This window comes from Leiobunum rupestre, chromosome 5, assembly GCF_980474605.1.
Source record: "Leiobunum rupestre chromosome 5, qqLeiRupe1.1.hap1, whole genome shotgun sequence".
Taxonomy (NCBI): Eukaryota; Metazoa; Arthropoda; class Arachnida; order Opiliones; family Sclerosomatidae; genus Leiobunum; species Leiobunum rupestre.
In genome coordinates, this window is record NC_143388.1 from 72579990 (window position 1) to 72588646 (window position 8657).

Consider the following 8657-nt stretch of genomic DNA (forward strand, 5'->3'; position numbering starts at 1 on the left):
TCCATCAGCTTCGTATATCGCGTCTAAATACTCTTTTTGCTCTTGATATGTTTTAATATTGGGTGGAAATCCTGAATTTTTAACTTTTGCTCTAAAAAAATGTCAATATATGGTTTGAAAAAATTTGTTGTAATACTATAGTGGTAAACTTCGAAAATTTCTAACATTTTGTAGTTACACTCTTTTATTGAGTAGTAGATTTCCACCGAAGGTAAAAATACCGTTATAGCTCGTTCGTCAATACTATGGGTACATTTTTCATCATTATTTATCACACAACTTCCGCATAAAGGATAATAAAGTTTCTTATTAAATCGGTAGGGAAGAACGGGTAAGTAGAGGTCTCTGGGAGGAAGTATTCGACAACTAATTATTCCAAAATAGGCGTCCGGTGCATAATCAAAGTTTTGTGTGATAACTTTAACATTTTTACAACCGTATTCCATTTTTTGTAAGCAATACGCATACATACTACAAAAATCAAAATATCGGATTTGTTCTCCAATTAAGGGTTCTACTTAATGGTACAGCTTAATTGTTTCTACACGCTCTCCCTCCAACTAAAGAATCTCTAGGGTTAATTTTAGGAATAATTTTAATTGTATTAAAAAATGCTTTCGCCTCGGCATTTTTTCTCAACAAGTCTAATATTTCACATTCAAAAATTTGAATATGTGTGGTTTGGTAAATTTTGTTCAATAAATTCTTTTCGATCTAATTCTCTTTCTCTAATTTCTTTGAATGATTTTCCAATAATTGAATTAAAGCTTGAGCCAGAAAAATGTTTTGGACAACCGTGCCAGAAATCACCCATTACATCAATTACTATGGGTGGATTTTCACAGTAACCATCTACAAAATACGGACCTACAGCTTGTTCCCCAGCCGCGGATCTGACAGTTTGCAAAATTAAATTATTTTCCTTCTCGTACCAAGATAAATATTTTAAGGCAATCTCGCTTTGATTCTGTCTACTTGCGAAACCGATAGCCGGTATAGTACATATTGTATATGGTTCTAAAAACTTTTCGATAAATACATTATTAAGTGCCCCGGAAAGAGAAATACCCCCATAATGACTGATATCAATTTCAATTAGTTCTTTATATAAGATGCGAAATTTCTGCATAGCTAAGCGTAATAAATTACAATCTAGAAGACAATACGCTCTAGATTCTGATTTAATACAATAGACCGGTTCGAGCTGTTTGTGTGAATACCAATTTTTAAATTCTCTGTATTCCATCTGTTTCATTTTATTGGGTTAAAAAAATTGCGTCCGGAATTGGTCCTGAATAATTCAAAGTTTTTTCGTCTAAAAATATAGGGAAAATATCCTTTAGATTGAGGCAAAGAAAACATTTTAGGGAAATGTCTTAGTGGAGCACTAACATAGTTCAAAGAATCTACAAAACGAATGTCTAACCCTTCAATATAAATAGTAAGAATTTTGGCTCCATCGTAAATAACCTCGGGAATGACATGATTAATTAATTTAGAAATAATAAACATTCCGTCGAAAGATCTTAGATTATGTGCCATTACGATGAGGTTGGTAAATTTCGGTCTAATTGTTTTTCTCTTCCGTTTCCCATCCGTAAGTAAAATAGTTTCATGTTGAAACAAAAAATTGAGAAAGTTATTTACACAATATTGTCCTTCAAAAACCGTGGTTTTCACAGGCTGATTTAAGATTTCACTTTGTGCCACTAACAGAACAGGTTTATGCATATTATTCTCGATTATAGTTTCAATATCGAAATATACATAGGATCTTGGATTCTTTTTAAAGGTCGACTGTTTAACATAATGTTGGTTTGGAATATGTTCAATTTTACAAGAGTTGCAAGCTATTTCACATTTGTGAGTTTTTGAAGTTTCAAATTGAATACAGCATTTTTCACATCTGTGGAAAAGCTTGCAAGTTTCATTTTTCAGGTGAAAACTGTAACATTCACCTTGTTTTAAATATCTATTGCAAAGTTTACAACGAATTAAAGGAATTTCTAAAATTTCGTGAAAATTTTGACCTAAACACCTTTTACATTTAATATTTGGAGCAGCAAAACAGTGGTGTTTGTTCCTACGAGCGGTAGAATAAAAAAAATTCACAGTCTAAGCACGAAACTACACCGCCCCAAATAGAATGTAGATTTTTAGCTAAATGAACGTGCGTGCCAATTTTTACAAGTAGAATTTTGTGTTCGGCAGGGGGAAAACCCTTGAAATAAATTTGAAAATTTTCCGTGGCGTTAAATATTATTATCTGATACTTTGGGGCTAAATATGATTGCAATTTAGCTATGTCACCAATTTCTACAGCTCCTTGTGCAATTCCTACATCATCATGTAATTTCTTTGCGGCTTTAGTTTGTAATTTACTACGAAATAATGTTAAGGCTCTATATTCTTTAAGAACACTTGTTAATGGAAGTTTTTTCTTTTTGTACTCGGCAATTTCACAGAGTTTTATTCCGACTGTGAGGCCTCTCGCTACGCATAAATTATCGATGTTGTTTATATAGTAAAAATTGGTTTTAGTTTTTAAAAAAGCATCAAGATCGATAATGTCTCTGTTTTTTAGAGCTAAAAATTTTTTTCCCATTTTCTGTGGGGATTTTAAAATAATTATACGGAATTTAATTTCTCCATCTAGTAAGAAATCTTTTTTCGATTGAGCAATGCGAGCTATATGGTTAAATATTCGAGAAACAGTTAACTGATCAATTTTAATAAATTTAATGTTAATTGGATGTTCTAAATTTTCCGATTGAATTTCAAATCTGAGGAAATCGAAACCTGGTGCCTCTTGTCTTACGTATTTGATAATTTTGGACAGAATCTTTTCAAATATTGTAAAAAATAAATGTGTGGGGATTTCGTTTAAATCTATTAGTTCTAGATCAATATCCAATTGTTTACATTTCCACTTTTTTTGTATTTCTAGGGCTTAATTTTTTAATTTTATAAAACTTTTTATAATTAAAACTGTTTAAAGATGAAAAGTCTAATTCACTGTCCGAATAGTAATCACTGGAGTCTTACATATTCTAATTTCGTTTCCAAGTCTAAAATATTATTCTAATTACTATTACGAATAATTAATTAATGAGTTTAACTTGCCTTCGTGGGTGGGCAAACAATTTTTCCTTCCGTCTGGTCAATTATCTTTTTCAGCCTGTTTGTTGAGTTTATGATTCGAATAACATCCATGGATAGGGTGTTAGCTAAGAATTTCACCCTTTTATAATCACCCTTCCAGAGTTCATCTTGGGGAAGATGTTTAATGTTTTTATATGAATATATCTGAATATCTAGATATATTCCCTTGTCGCTCGCTTTTTTTCTCGGAGTTTTAGTTTCGTAAGACACTCCACCTTTTTTAACTCTCACTGATTGTTCGATTCCAACTTCTTCGATGTTTGACATTCTACGGACCTCTTGAATATAGTCCCCATCCGATTCGTCCGACTCTAATAACATCTCCTCTTCAGGCCTATCAAAAACTGAAACTGCTTGACTCGCGGAGCTTTGACTATTGCTTATGGAAGCCATTTTAGCCTGTTATGTTTTAATAGTAAAATTTTGCCCTTTTATACCAAAAAAGTATTTATTTTTTTTCATTAATTTTTTTCAAAATATATAACCTTGAATATTAAAGTGATTAATACTACAAGGATAGAACCTAGTTATAATTTATCAGTATGTAAATGTTATTTAAAATTGTTTGTGAATGTCAATTTAAATATATACATGTATAAAAATATAAAATTATTAATTATTTTTTTAAGGACTTTATATTTAATTTCGTGACAAAAAAGACAACGCCCTAAGAGTTTTAATATTTTTGCTTTAAAAATCGATTATAGATGTAAGAATTTTGTTAATTACAGGGTTAGATGATTTAAAATTCTATGGGAAGAAATATATTTCTGCGAGGTATAAAATTTAAACGAAGGGATAAAATTATATTTCTGCAGGGTGTATTTGATAAAAAATTGTCTTTTGACTTGATTTTAAAACAGGTTAAAATCAGGATGTAAAAATTAAATATTCTGAAATTTTTCTTATAAAAAGAGTGTTTTTCAACGTATTCCTTTTATAAACCATGGGCTCTCGCGAAGTTTTGACTGTTTCTGGTAAGATTTCTCATCCTCTCGCTATTAACCCTTTTCCCTTAAATATCTAGCATTACGCAAAGTTAGGAATTGTAATCTTTTTAAAATTAACGAAGTTTCAATTAGACTTGAAAATTACTGTATGAAAACAGTCTTTCTTGAGTGTCAAGCCTTAGTAGAACCTTTAAAAAAAATCGTTTTTGCTTGCCCCTTTATAAAAATATCTTTCAAATTATCACCAGCTGTTTTCGCTTCGGTTTTTTCTAGAAGAATCAATAACAATTCTTGTCTATTTGACGTTCATTCTATTAATTTTGTCTGTCCCAACGAGGGTTTTGAGTTTGACGGCTTACTGTTCCACACTCAATACACTCTTGAAGGTTGGTTTTCTTACGAAATTTTACGTTTAATTGGAAAACATATGCGCCTATATAAAAAATTAAATAAGATCCCATGGTTTCATCAACACAAAAACCGTAGGAGCCTTCAACGTGACCTTTTGTTACTGTTTCAATTGCAACAAGTTTCCTTTTTTCGAAAAAAACAATTAACTTTATCTACCGACTTTCATCTAACAAGATATACTATCCGTTTAGAATTAGGAATGCTAGTTCTATTTTTATTAATGATTTGGATAGATAGGAAGTTAAAATAGTTACAACTTTAGAGTAAGGAATACTTAATTTAAAAAAATAATAAAATAATTAAAATAAATATTTTTATTTAGTCGCAAATTATCTCCTCCAAATTCAAATTTGAATGATCGTCGAGAAATTTTCCAACTACGACTCAAGGTATTTACAATATTTTTTTATTTATTTTAAAAATTAAATTTATTTTTTTTAAATAGGACTCAAATCTTATAAAATTCTAATATTCTACTATTTTATTTAAAGACTATATTTGTGTTTTTTATTTTAATTGTTTTTATTTCTTGAAAGAATAATTTTGAAATGTTTTATATTTTTTATTTTAATAGGTTTAAGTGTGTTTTAAATATGTTTTCTAAGATAACTAGCTTTATTAATTTAATTCAGGCTGTGGAGGTTCTTTTTAATACTTCATAATCTACTTTTTCTTTTTTAACTAGCTTTATTAATTTAATGTTGGGATTGGTGTAAAGTTCTTTTTTCTCTATATTAAAAATCCTTTGTTTTCATCTTTTTTTCTCCAATGAATTTTCAAGAAATTTTATTATTCTTATCTTTTTGTCAGGAATCAAATTTTTTGGTTAAATTAGTTCGGTTATATAAATATCTTTTTGTTTTTTTATTAATATTAGTTTTTTTATATTTTATTTTATTATTATTATTATTATTATTATTATTATTATTATAATGATTATTTAAAAAATTTCTTGAAAATTTCTTGTTTAAAACTGATGTAAACGAAGTTCATCTGGGATACAATATATCTCCTGTATCAAACGACCCATTGCCTGTTTCAAAATACTCATTGGTTATTTATTATTATTTTTGTTATTTTCATATCTTTGATATACTTTTTCTATACTAATATCGGTTAAACTTTAATGTTTTATGTTTTTTTTGGGTAATTGATAATTATATTAACTGAAATTGTATAAGTACATTTTGTACTAGGTTGTTTTTAAAAATTGAATATAATTGTTTTTATTAATTTATAAAAACTTGTTTAAGAAGGATAGGGATAATTAGTTAACCTTAGTTGTAATAAAAAATTAATAATTTTTCCCAAAGACAATATTTTTAAATTTTAAAATATATGTCAGGCTTAAACTATAAAATCTCAATGTAAAGGATTTTTACCAGGAGAAATCTAGAATCAAGATGTCTGGTGAATTACATCTAAAGCCTGTACTTTCTTTGCCGCGATCTTTAAAATTTATCTCTCTTCGAGTAGTAAGAATGTATAATCTTTGTAATACTCGTCAAATTTAGTGGTGGAATCACAAGAATTTAAAAAAGTTTAAGTCTAAACTTCGTGTGTTAGATCAAATTCAACATGTTGGCATTGTACAACATACCGTTCGATCTGTTTTAATTAATTCAGACATTCTCGAACTGTATACTTCCGAAGCGATTAAGACCAAAACCAGTGTTTTTATTCGTTCGATGTAAGAGCAACAAAAAGAATTCTTGTGGTAAATATTTTTTAGATATATTCATTTTTAATAGGTTAATTTATTTATATTTATAAATTCTAGCCCGAATTTCCAACCCAACATGTCATTTTGTATCGAAGAGGAAAAATACCTTCTACGAATTGATGTAATTATAATTATTTTTATTTATACACTTAAAATATTTTTAACATTGTTTTTTTATATTTTTCAGCCTTCAAATTATTTATACCCCCTTCTTTAATTCTTTATTATTTATTAATGTAATTTGTTAGATTATGTTTTATTTGTAGTGTTTCATATGTTGTTAAGTGTTTAAAAAAATATATTGAAATGTCATAGTTTTTAAATATTATAATAACTAATTGTGTTTTTTGATTACTTAAACTAGCATTGTTTTTAAAATAATAAAATATTTGCGAAAAAAAATGAGAAACTCATTTATATTAGTTTAGTTATTTAAAATATTTTGGGTGGGGCCAAAAGTTGCCAAGGCTATAAAGCGAAGGTTTCCCCATCTCGCAAATAACTAATTAGCATTTTAAATGGCGAAAAAACGAAAAAAAAGGAAAAAGTGACACCAAAAGTGAATAAGCGTAGGTATTTGGTGGGGTTACATATTACCGCCGATATCTCGGGCCGACCTTGTCCGCTCGTGACCAAACTTGTTGGGAGTATAGACCGAGGCTTAGGTGGTAGACAGTGCTCGAGCATCGAGGTCAAAGATCATCTTCAAGGTGAAATTTGAGATTGAAAACAAAAATATGTTTTTCAATTTTTCCAAGGACAAATATTTTGTTTTTGGAAAACATTTTGGGGGTGTTTTTGGGGGGTTATGGCGGCCATCTTGGCGGCCATCTTGGAAAAAATGATTCATATTTAGTCCATCTCTACTCCTGTTTACCGATACTGACAGATTGACGTATGACATCGAGACAGACGACGTTTACGCTGATTTCCAGAAATCCGCCCATCTCTTTGACTTCTCGGTCTATCCCGTGACTCATCCTCATTACAATGACTTCAATAAAAAAGTGATTGGGAAGATGAAAGACGAAATGGATGGTGTTCCGATTCGGGAGTTTTGCGGTTTGCGCCCGAAAATGTATAGCATCCTTTCGGAGCGGGGTGAGAAAAAGACCGCAAAAGGTGTTTGCAGGAGGGTGGTGAAAAAGACTATCCGACACTCGAATTATCGCGATTGTCTCTTTCATATTCAAACAATGAACAATTCTATGAAGCAGATAGTCAGCCAGAAACATCAACTAGTTACCGTCTCTAAAAACAAATTGTCACTTAGTCCCTGTGATAATAAAAGATACATTGTCGAAGACGGTATTCAAACTCTATCGTACGGTCATCATTGGATTGATTACATAAAGCAAGTTTCAAGCGATTCATAACATATCTGTATTACCTTAAAGTAAAAAAATGGTTTTGAATATGTATTAAGCAAAAAAATGTATGGCTAATTTGTAAATATTTAGTTTGAAAAATAATTTTGCGAAAATTTTATATAGCAATTTGTTTTGAAGATCGGTAAATAAAATACGCCTTTAAAATTTTTTGAAAATCTACTCGCAATATCCAACATTTTTACATCGATTAATGGCAAAGTAGACGCAAAAACCCCCACAAGTTGCGCTGAGAGTCCCTTGTAGTTGCGATGAATTAAAGGTTACAGTTTTACTATTTCTTTCGACAAAGTCGTTGAAGCGAAACATGTGGGGGCTGTTTCCGAAGGAGTCGAAATGTTTCATGTTCTGATTACTAGAGAAGTACAATACGATCCAATGCTCACCGGAACTTTTTGAAGTTGCCGTGTTTACGATGTAAAGAGATGGAAAAGTCGTCACGTATTTCGGCAACCGATCCAAGGGAAAAAACGCTCTAAATAGGTCTTTCGTGAACCTATCTTTTTCCATAATTCTCGTTAGTTGCAGCGTGTCCATTTTTAGTCTAAGAGTACGGTTCTGTTTTTATCAATTTCAATCAAAGATAGAAATTCCGCGTAAACAATTACGGCAATCGTTTCGGGTAAAGCGGAGGCAAATTTTATTTCGAGTCTCAAATTTCGGTTTTTAACAAAATGAAAATGGGCGGCGTTGCTCATTAAATCAGCCGTCAAATCGTAGACGAAAAGGCAGTTCCCACCAAAGTTATCTTCACCACCTATTTGGTTTCCTTCGTCAATGTTCCACTGACCCGTTTGAAGAAATAAATTGGCGTAAGCCTGTATATAGCTATTCTCCGCGAAGTTAGGAGTGAGAGGTTTATGAGGCACGCTACTCCCGTCCACAATCAAGCCAATGTGATTCAAATTAAAGTGCTGGAAATTATACGGAGATGATTTAAAATCACCTAGGAAAGCCGTTTGGCTAACCAATCCAATGACGACTTTATTCGGAATTTGTCCGGTAAACAAATGATCCTGTACC